Genomic DNA, 16,216 nt, shown 5'->3' with positions numbered 1-16,216 from the left:
TTTGTCATCATATGAAAATATTTCATGTGGCCACCCCCAACTAATGCATATGGAGTTTACTCTTTAGTTACCTTAAAATTACCCAAATTGCTTATTCTATCTCATACATACCCAAGAACTAAAATGTTTTAATGATAGAACAATTAGAAAAAGAGGAACTATGAGGATTCACATATGAAAGATGACACTGAATTGATAGTGATAGCACCTAATATTACACAATCTCAAACTAAGAGCAAGCATATAGGGGTGAAGAGTTGTTAGGATCCCACTAAACTATGGAAGCCAAGTGGGGATGACCTTTTACCTAGAAAATAGAAGACAAGAGAACTCCATCTAGAATTAGAAAATACTAAATTTTTATACCTACCACAGTAGAAAACTCAACCATATATACATCCATCAATCCATTGTCATGGTTAACTAGATACAAATCATCCAAGATAAATGAGCTCTCAAGATCTTAGAATTACAATATTTCCTATCACCACTCGTAGACATTATTCAAGAGCATTATAAAGAAGAAGAGAAGTCAATCAAACGACCTAAGGTCAACACACTAGATGAATTAAGGATTTCATGGCCAATCTACAAAGTGATAGCTTGGCCTTGATCAAGTTAAAATATCCCTGGAAGGAGAAACTTGACAATGATTAAACTCTATATAAGGATGTGTTCAATAGGTTGTAAGACCTAGTTTTATCCTTTGTCAATATTGAAAAATAGAGGGAAGAAGATGAAAGAAGAAGAGAAGAACAAAGAAGAAGGAAAGGAGAAGAGAATAGGTGACTGAAAAAAGGGGGAGAAAAAAAGAAGAAGAATCAAGGGAGAAAGGGGGAACACAGAATAGAAATTTTAAAGATTCAAAGGAAAATGAGACTGCACTTAGGGGTATAAAATGCTAAATTATTTTTTTTCTCATGGATACTTTATAATTGTTGAGTGCCTCATCAACTATTTGATTTTTTGTACTTGACTTTTCTTGGTATCATCTTTTTCATTTTATTTCAAATTTTCTATTTTATTTTACCCTTATTTAGATTTTAGTTGGTTTTCTAATTTTTATTTTATTTTTGTGGATTCTTTCTGGGAGATGTCAATTGGGGTTTCTTTTGGTACCAAGTAAATATGTGAGATGCTATTCACCATTACAATTATTTGCAATATATATATATATATATATATATATATATATATATATATATATATATATATATGACCCTATGCCCTTTACAATCTAGGGTTTGTAAGATAATATGTAAAAAAAAAATTGAAAATAAATGTTTTTCATTTGTGGAAAAATTGAAAAAAGGCTATCTTAGATTCTAAGTTTTGTTTGTGTTGTGTTTTCAATCACTAATTTATCTTTTGGATTTATTTCTCTACTTCAACCTATTTTTAATGAAATAGGAAAAAATTCTTACTCTTATAAATGAATGGTGAGAAATGCCTTGTATTTAAAGAAACCTAGAATATATTTTTTTTTCCTTAAAGTAATATTAGAGATTAGGCATAAATGCATTTGCTGGATAAATTTGTAAACAAAATTTAATTTCTTTTCCTCAAGTAGTTAGCATGATACAATGTTGAATCATGAATAGGGTGGAATTTAATGTGCAAGGTAAACTAAATTAGAAATTATTCTCTCACTTTAGCTATCCAAAATTCTCTTTATCAAATAAAATTTATGGATAGATCTTTAGTCCATGTAGATGTAGCTAAATCAAACTTTAATTAACAAAGGCCCATTCATACATGCAGAGCATCAACAAATAGTTAGTTCTTTGTCTTAGTATGTATATATGAATTCAATCAAATAAAATACGATATATCTAAGTTAACCAAGTCCATAAGGAAAGGTTTCTGGCTTGTCCCTTATCTCTTTTTTAGTACTATTGATTCAACTTGGCACTATATTTTAAGAGATGAAACTATTTCTCCTATAGCCAATGATACATTTTTTTAGCATAAGACAAAAATATACAGTATTCAATTCGTGGACAAGATTTCCATTTTATTTGAATTAAAGTGACAAAACATGATTTACCTAATGAATAAATTAGATCTACTCTATAAGATCTTAGGTAGAAATATTTATTTTTCCAAATTTATCCTTATGGTATGGAGTAAAGATCCACTTTACTAGTGTAAAATATTTGGTATTTGTTGGGTTGGACCTAACAATGTTGTTAGGTACCTTGGTATTCCATTTGTTACTAACCCTAATATTGGAGATATTTGGGCATTGATTAAAGAGAAAATTTCTAAAAACTAAGAAAGTTGAACAACAGATACCTATCCATGATAGGTAAGGTACAAGTTTTTTAGAAAATTATTTCTTCTTATTCAATATACAACTCTTAAACTTGGGTTTTCAACCATAATTAGTTTATCTTCCATCAAAAAAACATTAGGGACTTTTTATAGTCTAATCAAAAAGTGCTCAGTAAAACCCACGATGTATGTTTGGAGTCATTTACTAAGAGAAAGAAGCTTGGTGGTTTGGTATTGAAGGACCTTAAAACTTGAGGCATTTTTGTTTGTATCAAATATATCTCTAAAGTTATCAATGGTGATGAACCCTAGAAGGTATTAACTAGTGACCAACTTGCCAAAGCACATCCTAGTGGCAACAAGTTCTGGTCTAATTTTAAAATTTTGGACCTCCTCACCCTTAACACAATCTCATTGTTGGGGGATCCAACATGTTTGAACACATTTGGAAGAGTTGTAAATATTTTAGGACCTTGTAGATAAGGATACTATATTACTTAAATACAATAATTTATTTGTGGAAAAAATCCCATATAGTGGAACCTAACTCATGGGCGTTAGTAGTTTGCCCTTATCCAAGGCTACTTGACCAAAATATGGGTTGAGAAATTTATGGTCAACTTTAGTGCTATTTTTATTCATGACATCCTTGTATCATGGCCTTCTCTTCATTAAAATAATTTCATTCTTGAATCTTAGAAAAAGACCTATTCTATATTGAACTTAGCCTATGACTAGGTCATTTCATCTACTAGTTATTTATCTTTTGTATCTTATTTTTTTCATCCATCCTAGACTAAATCAACTCCATTCCACTTAGTCAAGTCTAAATATATCTAATCACTACTTACTCATTCCCATGTTATTATTGATCTCCTTAACCACAAGTGGAGCCTCAACTCTGAACCCTCGATATGGTATAAAAGCCCTGAATAGCCTAGAAAATGTTGCATTGATCTTAAAATTGATTGGTTTCTTTGACACCTCTTTCTATACAAGGTTCAATTTAAAAAACCAAGGGTAGTTGTAACATGTGACTATTCTAGAGAAGCCCATAATCAAGGCATCATATTTTTTTTAATGTGTTTTTCTTAGGGGATGTATGTAAGATGTTTGGCCTTAACTACAACATTGAGTTCTCATTTACCAATATTATTTCTAGTTCTTTTGTTAATGGAATCAAATCTTGTAGCATTTTTTGGTCTATATTTTCTATTTTTCTTTGGATAATCTTCAAATTTACAAATAATGTTGTAATTAAAGGGAAAGTTAGGCACTTTGGTGAGTCTCTATAGAGACTCATTTATATTGATGTTGTTATGCATATAATAACCATCATAAAGATGAAAAAGAACACATTATTTTAGATCTTAAAGAATGGAAATGAAATGATTGAAATAAATAAAATTTCTCATGGATATACCTTAGTAAAGACAAAGATGAATTTGATATCACCTTGGTGAAACTCATCCAGTGGATTAAAATATGTTTAAAATGGAGAAATCACAAGCATCAAGTTCATAAGATCACTAGAGATGATGAGCCAAGCTACCTCTCCTATCACTATCACTACTTCAAACACTAGAAAAAACCTCCCTGACTCTATGGTGGATGATGATTCGAACTTTGATATCTAATCTTAATTTTATTGTTGGCAGGATGCCTTTTTTTTAACCTATTGACACTTGTTACTCTTTTTATTTTGGTGCTTAGATTTCCTCATTGGTATATATTATAGATTAAGCTAGTTTATTTCTTCCTCTTTTGAGTTATCCAAACTAATGATGTAATGTTCGTTAATGATATTCAATAGAAAAAAATAACTCACTTCTAAATTTAAAAATTCATTATCTCTAGATATATTATTCCACCATGTTTTCTTATTGTATGCTTTCATATCCATAAGTGTTAAGAATGTAATCTATTGATTTTGAGGTAATATTTCTCTTTGGATGTAAGTTATATGAAGTATATTTATTTATGGCTTCATAGTCTAATGGGATTTATCAAACAAAAGCACCAAATACTTAATCTTACAAAACTTTGGCTCTATTATCTACGGTTGGGAAGTCTTCCTCTTAATAGTAGTATAAAATATTTTTGTATGCACTAGAAGGTCCCTACATGCTACATGAATATCTTGGCACAAACTATCTTCCTCTTCTAAACATAGGTATAATGAGAAGTATTAGTGCATTAGAACAAGAAAAATAGGTATGAATTAAATACAGAAATAACTTATTGCCTTTGACATTGAGATTCAAGATCTCTTTGTTTTTAATTGTTAGAACTCTTTTGGGTATTTCTATATCCAAGTATTTATTGTCCCAAAATTGTACAACATTAATTGGAATATAATAGATCCATGTGTAAGGAAAATATTCTAGAGCTAAATCTAGTGAGTTTTCTTAAATAATAATATATTTTTATTTAATTTATAGATGATTTTTATAAAAATTTAGATTAATAAAGTTATCTATTATGAAACATGACTTAAAGGTTGATTTTCTTTTGATAAGATGCAAGGCTTGAGTGGAAATCCATTATTTTAGGATTAACAAGGCAAAAATAACAATTATATCCAAATATAAAGAATACTAAATAGTAATAAATCACATATAAGAGAACACAAGATGCAAAGATCCAACATGGTTCACTGAATCCCTGGACTACATCCACAAAATGATGAGCCCAATATTCTTATAATCAAATGATTACAACCTAATTAGAACTTGTAATTGCTTACAACTCAATACTGCAACAAGAAGCTACAATCTCATCATACATTATGAAATGCCTAACACTAAGCCAATTTATTCAAGATGTTTGTTGCATATAAAATTAGGGCGAGAATAAGTCTTTCAATAGAAAAATAAGAGCCTGCACCTTTTACATTAATAAATTCAATTGACCCATGACCCTTATAAAGAAAGGAAAAGGTGGGAAAAAAGGGTTGTCATAAGGGGTGAGAACAAACAAAGAAATAATAGTAATAGTATTAGCAAAACAAAGACCAAAGAAAACAAAAATGAGAGGACAAAAAAATCACCAAAGTAGCCAAAAATAGATAATAGACTTTCAATATTGATTTAAATCTTTGAACGATTTTTGGAAGGAAGCTTTGCGTTAATCAAAACATAGCCTCCATTATTTTCTCTTTTCTCATTGATTTTCTAATTCCACTTAGAAAATCTATAGAGGGTTTGAAATATTTCTCATCATTTTTACAATGGTCCATCACTTCATTCATTTTTCTTTATAGTTCATTCTGGACAATTTTGATATCATAATGACATATAATATCTCCTTTTCATCCTTTGAGGTCACCAAAGCATTAAGTTTCTTAACATGTATCTCAATATTATTATTCTATCTCAAATATGTCACAAAAATAAATAGATTTACTACACACAATGTCACATATTTAATATTTATTATACTAGTGTGTATTTTAAAAATTTCTTATATTTTTTTGATTTGATAATTATATAGAGTTTTATTGATAACAAGGGATTCACAATGACATTTAAAACATAAAATGAAAATAAAAATATAGAAAATTTGTGTATAAATTATAGAAGCTACTTCATTATGATCTATCCAAGAAACTGATGATATAATTAAACAATGAGTTCCCAATCAAAATAGAGTTTAAGCAAAGAAACAATTGTCAATGAGAATAAATTATAAAATGTAAAAAGTAATAGATGCAATATTTCTAGATACATACGATTATATTTATATATATATATATATATATATATATATATATATTCATAAATTAAAATAATGAAAATTAAGATATGTGTGTGAGTGTGTGTGTGTAATCAAATATCAATTATAATGTAATCATAAAATAGCTCTTATACTAAAATTTGAGAAAATAAAACTTAAAAATTGTCATCAAAGCTTGAAAACTTTATGTAGATTTGAACAATACTAGAGCAATATATTAATTCCCTAAAATGGATATACAAGATATAGAGCTAAATTATTCTAAGTAGTATGATTGTCATTGTTATAGCTGGTTGTGTCACTTTGGTGTGCTGGCCTAAGCTCATAGCTTCAAGTTCATGGAGTTTGAGGTTCCATCTTTCCTTCCCACATTTGCACACTTGTCTCATGCTTGGCCTTGCTTCCTCATCCTCCTGAATACATAGCAATGCTACAATGCATGCTCTTCTTACTTCTTCCATTTCTTCCTCTTCTGTAATGCCCTCCTCCACAATATTAATCATGTTCCCTTGGTAAATTTGAGTTCTACCCCATGGAGGAAAGTAAAACTTACTTGAAACTTGTAAATTGAAGTCTAGATTTTATCACCTAGATATGATTTCCAAAAGAGTCATACCAAAACTATAGACGTCAACCTTTGAATTGATGGGAAGACCAATTATCCACTCTAGAGCTAGGTATTATCTTGTTCCCCTTGTAGTCATCAACATGCAACTCAGATCTCAATCCATCAGCTTTGCCAACCCAAAGTCAGCCAATTTAGCTGGCATATCACCATCCAAAAGTACATTTTCTAGTTTAACATCATAGTGAATGATGAAATCCTTGCATTCCTCATGGAGGTAAAGTAACCCTCTTGTAGTGCCTAGTGCAATCTGAAATTGAGCTTTTCATTTGAGTACTTCTCATTTTTTTTTAATTTACCAGTGAAAAAGAAAGAATTAAGCAAGCCATTGGGCATGTAATCATAAATAAGAAACCTTTTCAATCCTTGTGAAGAAAACCCTCATAGCCTGACCAAATTAACATGTTGTATGTTTCCAAGGGAACTAATTTCTGCTTAGAATTGCTTTTCATCTTGTCTTGAACCCTTCAATTTTTTAATGGCCATAGTTGGACTATCTGGTAGAGAGCCTTTAAACACCGACCCAAATCCTCTAGTCACCAACATACACCTAAAATTCCTTTTTGTAGTTTTCAATTCCTTGTAAGTAAACATTCTCAGAAAAGGGTCTAAGGAATCTATGCACCTAGCCATTGATTGTAGCTTTATATGCCTCTACCATATTAAAATTATAGAGATGACTAGAGCAACGCTAAGTGTGCCACCACAATATTCTTGTTGATGTTCAATATTATCACCATACCTTTCTTTATTTCTTTGTTGGCAAACCAATAATCCACTAAGTTAGCCTCCCTATACTCATGACTAACATGAATACATTCAAATTTACCAAGAGAAGTACAAATATCTTCAATTATATTTGCAATTATCTAGGTAGGAAGGAGATCACCTTTGATACATTTGATGATATTATTTGAGTCCCCCTCCAACCATAATTTTTAACTCCCACTTCCAAGGCTAATTTAGCAGTGTGGAGAGTAGCATTGGCTTCTGCATAATGATTAGTCCAGTTTCCCAAGGGGTGGGAAAGAGTAGCAACACCCCCACCATGACAATTTCTAATCATGCCTCCACATCCCAAAGGGCTAGGGTTCCCTTTTGCTAATCCATCAAAGTTGGCTTTATGCCAACCCTCAGGTGGGAGTTTCCATTTCACCTCCTATCTTTTAGTTCTCTTGTGCTCTTCCTTTTCCTTAATTTTACCTCCTTCGATATCTCTCCTCTTTCTTATCTAGAAGTTTTCCTTCATATTGCTTTGATTTTATCTACCAGCACATAAGCCGGTTCCTCCCTATCTCTAAAATTTTTGTTATTTCTCTCCTTCCAAACTCCCTAGAAAAAGTGAGGCAAAGTCCAAGAGCTACTTGTACACAAATTTGTACCTTTATACATACTATCCCATTGACAAAAGAAGTCCAAAAAATTACCTGGCTTACACCAACCAACCCCATATTTCTTAGTGAGAAAATCCCAAACCTCCATTGAATATGGAAAATGGATAAAAATATGATTAACCAACTCCAATTAATGGTTACAAAGAATATATATATTTGGGATATATTGATCTCTCTTTGCCAAAGTAACTAGAGTTAGAATTTTATCTTGTAGCATTAGCAAGAAGAACATGTTAATCTTAGGGGTAAGGCTAGGCAACCAGGCCTTAGCCTAAGGAGGTTTCTCCTTCAGTCTCCATAGGGAATTATACCTAGAGGCCACCAAGTAACAACCATTAGGATTATCTTCCCATATTAATTCACCGTTATTATCGTTCAAGATCACTGAATACATCATCACCATAATTGTCTTGAGATCATTCGAGATGAGAGATAGGTCTCTCCATCCTTGGTCTGTTCTACAGTCTCTAACATTCATCCCAAATTGCCTTATACAAATATTTGCCCAATTGTCATAAATAAGATTATTAATGAGAGGACCCTAAAACAATTAGTTATAATGCTAGAAGAGGATGTCTTCACTATTTTCCACTTTCCACTTGGTCTTCAATAAATGAGCCAAACACTAACCCCTAGATACTATTTTTTTTTTTGATAAAAAAAGACATACATTAAAAATAAATTATAGTTGAAAGGCTTAAAATAGTCTAAATTCAAAATAGATTATATAGTTATATAGCTAGCATAGACCTGTGAGAATATTTTCTTCAAATTTTAAGTGAAAAATATTAAATTTCTACCATAATTTTGAAGCATGAATTTAAAAAAAATGTTAAATAGCATTGAAAAATCCCTAATCATATAGACCATACAAATAGTGATTTATTTTCACATTGACATGTTCTTAGAGTATGAATTAATACACACATCTCTAACTATATGATAAATAACAATAGTCATAAATTATTAATTGCCATACTAGTTATATTTAGAGCATATTCAATCTTAAATAACTTACTTCTAAATAAACCGCTTCTAAATTTTTTAATGAATTATATCTATATTTATTATTGAAACTTGTGTCATTTTTGTTTTTTTTCATATCCATAAGTTTTAGGAATGAAATCCACTAAGTTTGAGGCAATCTTTCTCTTCAAGGATGTAGGGTATAGTAAATGTTATCATTTATGGCTTCATAATCTAATTCGATTTGTTGACTAAAAGAGCTACATGCTTGGTCTTATAAAACTCAAGCTCTTCTATATATTTTTGGTAAGGCTTCTTCTTACCAATAGTGTGAAATGATTTTGTCTATATGCACATGAAGAATTCTACATAAAAAATGAATCTCTTGGCACAAATTATCAACCTCTTCTAAGCATAGGCATAATGAGAAGTACATGTGCATTAGAACTAGGAAAATAGGCATGAACCACATATAGACACTAAGTTATTATTTTTGACATGTTATTACTAAGTTAAAGAGTTCTAACTTTTAGAACTCTATTGGGATTTTTCTATTTAAGTTTAATTTTCTCAATGAAAAATGTTATTCATATAGAATAGATGCACATGTAAGGAAAAGAGTCTAAAGCTTGATCTAATGATTTTTCTTAAATAATAATATATATAAAATTTATGGATGATTTTTGTACAAATTTATATCCATGTATCTATCTAGTATAGATCATGAGTTAAAAGTTGATTGTATTTTGATAAGATGCAAGATTTGTGTAGCTATCTATTATGCCAAATTCATCCACACAATACAAATGTGATATTCTATAGTTTTAGAGCCCTACACTCAACAACACTTGATATCAAGTTGAATCATCAAAAATTTGTTCAAGTCCTCTTCCTTACATAAATCCAATAAATGAAAATTAAATTTTTAATATATGTGCTCTTCAAAGTTAAAAAATTAATTTACTTCAATAATTCATATGAATTTTATTATGGGGTTTTGATAATTGAAATGAACTAGAGGAAAATATGAAGTTCTATGAAAGCCCTTGTGAAGATATGTGAGATTTTCTAGAATGCATGTTGATGGGTTATAACAATCTTAAGACATGAGCTTTTTGAGAATGCGCATTGATGTGTTATAGAGATGTTTCCTCATTGGAGTATTCCAATAGATATAGAGCTTGTAGTTAGTGTAAGATCCTATTGTAGTATCTTGAACCAGGTAAGGGCCTCCCATGTCCTTTTGAGTGAGGTAGGGAAAGGTATCAAGTAAGAATTAAATCTTATTTTAAAAAAAAATGTAGTGTGTTTGAGTGATAAATGGATTCTAGAGTCTGTGAATGTGTGAAAATAAAAAGGAATCATATTAGAAGACTATATACATAAAACCTTATGCAAAGTAAAATAAATGAAGAGGGAAAATCACCTAGGATATGTACATAATTCTTCTACAATCACCATATTATCGGGAAATCTAAGGGATGTCTCTTCATATAAATATTAGAAATTCAAGTATAAAATTTGATTAATGATGTGTGTAGAAGGAGTCACTATATGGCATAATCCATATTATTTTTATTTTATTTCAAAAAAATTCAAAGGAGGTTTGAACCCTTATAAATCAACCAATAGGTGGAAAATAAGTACTCTCACAAGGGGTGAGAACAACCCAAAAAATATTAGCCAAAACATTTTTTTTTTAAAGATTAAAAAAAAAAATGAGGTGAAAAAGAATATTGTCAAAGAAATACATCTATATGATGAGGGTCTTAATAGACTTTCAATGTAGTTATAGGCATATAATAAATCACCATAACTCTTTAGCATTAAACCAAACATAGCCTCTATCATTTTCTTTGGTTTCATTGATGTTTTGATCCCTCTTAGAGCATCTATAGAGAGTTGGAAGTCTTTCTGATCATCCATACTATGGTCAATTACTTCCTTTAATTTTATTTTTAGTTCATCTTGGACACTTTTGCTTGTAGCAATGAGATATAACATATCTTTTTCCTTCTTCTCACAAAAGCACTAAGATACTTATGTATCTCAATATTAGTATCGCAAAGCTTAAAGGTGTTTCAAAACTAAATAGATTTGCTACACACAATCTCACATATTGAATATTGTTTGTAGTAGTGAATATTTTATAATTTTCTTATAATTTAGTAATTATATAATTATAGAGATTTTTATTGAAAACTATTGGTAACACAATGACATTTCAAGCATAAAATGTAAATAAAAATATAGAACAAAATAAATATAAATTATAGAAACAACATAATTATGAACTATCTGAAAACCTTATGATATAGTTAAAAAATGAGTTTCCAATCAAAGTAGAGTTTAAGCAAAGAAAAAAGTGTCGACCAAAGTAAAATATAATTTAAAAATAATAATAATTAATAGACAAAACAAAGAATTTGTATAATATATAGAAAAAGCAATTAGAATTTTAATTTTTTAAATGTCAAAATGTTTAAGACAGAAAATGAAAAATTACATAATAGATCACTATGTCAAACTCTGTTTAATAAGTTTTTAAATTACTTAGTACATAAAAACATTGAAATACATATAATATAAAATTACTAAAAGTGTTTTTTTAGATAGATAAAGAAATATTTATTTTAATTTATAAATTAAAGTAATTAAGATTATATATATAATTATTAGTATAATAATGATTTATATATGAAAATATGGATATTTCATAATAAATTAAATTAATTTATAATATAACCTCTTATATAAATTTTTTTAAAAATATATATCTGCTACTAGATATGCTACTGGATCTACTGTATAGGTGTCATCAAAACTTGAAAGATATATATGCATATATTAATTTATTGAAGTAGATATATACAAGATACAGATGGCTAACATTTAAGCATCACTTATTTTAACATATTCTCCCCTTTATTCTAAATACATCATTCTAGCTTCCATCATTGGTCTCTCATAACTACATTAGTCTAAGGTACCATTGTTATTGCTGTAGCTGCTTGTGTCACTTTGATGTGCTGGCCTAAGCTCAGCACTCGGAATCCCCAGAGCTTGTGGCTCCATCTTTCCTTCCAGCATCTGCACCACTTGCCTCATGCTCGGCCTCACTTCCTCGTCCTCCTGAATACATAACAATGCTACGATGCACGCTCTTCTTACCTCTTCCAAGTTTGCCTCATCTCTAACACCTTCCTCTACAATATTTATCATGTTCCCTCGGTAAATTTGAGTTCGAGCCCATGGGGGAAAATAAAACAAACTTGAATCTTGCACATTCAAGTCCAGATTTCTTCGTCCAGAAATGATTTCCAAAAGAGTCATACCAAAACTGTAGACGTCAACCTTAGGAGTGATGGGAAGACCAGAGATCCACTCTGGAGCCAGGTATCCTCTCGTTCCTCTGGTAGTCGTCAGCACACGACTGAAATCTCTACCGATCAGCTTCGCCAACCCAAAGTCGGCCAATTTTGGTGACATATCACCATCCAGCAATATGTTTTCCGGCTTCACATCACAGTGAATGATGCAATCTCTGCATTCCTCATGGAGATAGAGTAACCCTCTTGCAGTGCCTAGTGCAATCTCTAATCGGGTCTTCCAATTGAGTTCTTCTCGTTTATTTTTTGATTTGTCGCTGAACAAGAAAGAATTGAGAGAGCCGTTGGGCAAGTAATCATAAACCAGTAACCGTTTCGTTCCTTCAACACAAAACCCTCGAAGCCTGACCAAATTGACATGCTGTATGTTTCCCAGGGAACTGATTTCTGCTCGGAATTGCTTCTCACCTTGTCTCGAACCTTTCATTTTTTTTACGGCCACAGCTGTACCGTCTGGTAGAGAGCCTTTGCACACAGACCCAAATCCTCCACTCCCCAACGTACGCCTGAAATTCCTTGTTGCAGTTTTCAACTCCTTGTAAGTAAACATTCTCAGAAAAGGGTCCGGGGAATCTGCGCGCCTGGCCATTGATTGTAGCTTTATATGCCTCCGCCATATTAAAATTACAGAGATGACCAGAGCAACGCTGAGTGCACCAACGATACCAAGCGCAGTGCCCACAATACATGTGCTTTTGCGTTTGTTTGAAAGTGGGGAGGCAGCTACCCGAACAAAGACGATTGAATTGCTTGTCGATGAAGTAGAGTTGCGCAGGTTGAGCAAATCTGCGGACCAGAATTGGCAGGGCCCTGAAGGGGGATTGAAAGAAAACGCAGTGCACGAGCAGTTTCGTTGGCAGGCTTCCTGGCAATCCTTCTTTGTCGATATTCCTGGGTGTGTCGAGGTTGTGAAATCATGAGGCAAAGTGAGACCAAGGTCGGTGAATCTATCTGTACTACCATTTACGGCATCGCATCTCAAGGGAGTCTTCCGAACACAGCCAGTTGATGCCCAGTCTTCCGAGAGCCATGCAAGATTGTCTCTTGGTCTGAAGCCTTCCGCGCAGCTGCAGAGATCAAGATTGCTTGAGTCACAGATTCCGTAGGCACCACAAGTCCCATATACGGCGCATCCATCACCTGGCGCGGACCAGATCGTGCTCCAGGTATTGCCATCGAATGTACGCATTTGCGCTTGTCCGAACTGAGTCAGAACAAAACGTACGAGTGCATTGAAGGGAGGCACTAACCCATAAATTTGAAACAAACCAGAGCTATTCTTTTCAATTGTAATACTCAGGTATTGATGGACAACCGTTTCTGGAACTCCACTGAAGATTTTGCCGTCCCAAATTCCCGTCCCCCAATACTGTACAGAGTTGTTCCGCCGGAGCACGAATTGTTCGGCCCCTGATGGATCCATGCCAAAGGAAAAAAGCCCAGGAGCAGGATCCATTGAGTTTTTCCATGAAAATAGCTTTTCATGATATCCACCGAACACCATCCCTGGCAACCAGGTGTTTGCAGGATTCTCGAAACTCTGCCAAACAGCTTCAGATTTGTTGTCATCACTCAGCATTAAGAAATTACCAGAATCCAATAACACAGCCCTGGATGCTTTGTTGGTTGTGTTGACCGACCAAATAGGTTTGCCTTCTGCATCAAACAGAACCAAATTACCATCTTTTGACAGCATGAAAACGCCAGATCTATTTCTGGCAGGAGTCTCCCTGTTGGCCACCCAAACATAAGTCTTCTCTGGAATTTGGGCGTACCAGATGCCAATATACCAGTTGCTTCCACTGGGGCTGAAGAATCCCAACTCAAATGTACCGTTCTTTGAAATTATTGTCTGATTTCCAGCAAGCGAGGCACCCAACGAAATAGAATCTCGAGCCTCGACTGCAGCACCATCACTCTTGGATTGAGAAAACTGAATAACTACAGCAAAAATAAGGCATAGGAATAATTTTCCCATTGCTAAAGTCCCTCTACTTCAAATATCTTTCCAAGAGAACTTCCGAGATAGAGAGTCCTCTGGATTTACAGTTTCAATTCGAGGAGGGCAATAAACGCTTTAGCTATATTTAACACACAACAAAATTGAGCGTCAAAAAGCCACGTCTCGCGAGTCCTGCCTTGCGTTTTGAAGGGTTCAGAGACGCAGTCCGTGGCAGACAAGTTAAGTTTGACGCACTTACAAAGTCGGTCGTCCTAATGAAAAACATGCAGGTAGAAACCAATGGCGCGATGACAAGTTTTACAACTTTAAGTAATATTTTAGAGTTTAGAATTTTCTACTTATATCGTGATGTTCATTTTGTTTTTACATAATTTGAGGATTGGATTCGTCCGCCTTACGTCATTATCTTTTAAATTTCATTTCTATTTTTTTTGAAAAATTGTTCAAGGTTCAGCTTTCATTTAATTTTCTTGATTAAGAATTAAAGACTTAGGGGTATTCATTTCACTAAATTTCTCATCCTTTTTAGATGTGGAGGGGCTTGCAATCAATAAGACTTGATCTTTGTTAGACTTTTTGTAAGTCATTCAACTTCACAAGTAGACAAAGTGTCATTTGACAAAATGTTCTAATTTTAAATATAAGTATGAAAATCATAGGATGTTTTCTTACTGAAAGATCATGTCACATTTCAGTTTGAAATTCTATTACTTTTACAAGTTTATAATTTGTATTTTATCCTAAATATCTATTTTAAAATTAAACTTTTAATATTAAATAACCATAACTTTTTCAAGATCAATCATTTATCCATGCATAATAAAATTATATGAAAAACATTGTGTATTGTTGATTTCTTTAATCACAATAAACTTGAGTTTTCAACTTTCTTTACATTGCATAAGTATTAATTTCTTATTTAAATTTACTCTTTCTTTCTATTGGTTTCTTTAAAAATAATTCAAAGAAAAAGTAAAAGTGTTTTTCATTATCAGAAAACATGTTTTTAAGGGACCCAAATTCATTGAACAATTTTTTTAGTAGAAGTTATATATAGCAGTGGAGTCCACAACCGAAATGCCGCCCAAAGATTATTATAAAAAAATAAAATAAATGAACATAGAAATAAAATAAAACATTCCACAAACCCGTAGTAGAAAGGAGACAGAAAACTAGACAAAAATAATTCTCAGAAATTTCCCAACAAAATTTAGCATCTAGATAAAAAAAATGCTAAATATTATTGGCTTAAATATCATCTTAAAATACTTAATTATTTAATATTAATAAGCATTTTGATACAATTTATTTTTTAAATATTCATTCTAATGTTGAAGTTGAGAAACAAGTCTAGCCCACTATTGTGAACTGTTCTACACATAACTCACATTTAACCTTTAAAAACACCCCTTTAAATTATCAAAATCTATTATATCAATTTGTGCCATTTTGATGTGTTGGTATGTCCATAAGTGCAAAACAATTAAATCTATTAAGTTTGAGGTTATCTTTCTCTTTAAAATAATACCGAACACAACCACTAAATTCTCATTCTTACAAAAATCTAGCTTTATTGTTGATGTATGTGAATTCTTCACCCTAATAGATGTTTCAAAAGTTCTTGTGTGTACAATAAGAACCATATGTGGTTTATGGATCTTTGTACATAAACTATTACCCTTTTCATAACATAGGTATGATGTGAAGTGTGAGTGCATTGAAGGAAGGAACATATGTGTGAATACAATAAATAGAAAAGATTTTTCTTTTGATATTGAGAGTCAAGATCTCTTTGTTTGAATTTATATAAATCCTATTTTTCCATCAAAGTTCAAGTTTTCTAATGGTGTACAAAATTGCTTTGCCTAAA

General features: G+C 31.8%; 1 pseudogene across 1 annotated transcript; it reads right to left on the bottom strand.

The window, feature by feature from the left end:
• Nucleotides 1-11,814: 11,814 nt before the first annotated feature.
• On the bottom strand, nt 11,815-14,499 carry LOC149566919 (G-type lectin S-receptor-like serine/threonine-protein kinase At2g19130 pseudogene; annotated as a pseudogene). Its single transcript, XR_016361591.1, has one exon. The product of XR_016361591.1 is annotated as a G-type lectin S-receptor-like serine/threonine-protein kinase At2g19130 pseudogene (transcript).
• Between the last annotated feature and the right edge of the window lie 1,717 nt (nt 14,500-16,216).

Source organism: Cupressus sempervirens, chromosome 3 (genome assembly GCF_028749045.1).
Source record: "Cupressus sempervirens isolate cs-2001-9-10 chromosome 3, ASM2874904v1, whole genome shotgun sequence".
Lineage (NCBI taxonomy): Eukaryota > Viridiplantae > Streptophyta > Pinopsida > Cupressales > Cupressaceae > Cupressus > Cupressus sempervirens.
This window is presented reverse-complemented; position numbering and strand designations above follow the sequence as displayed.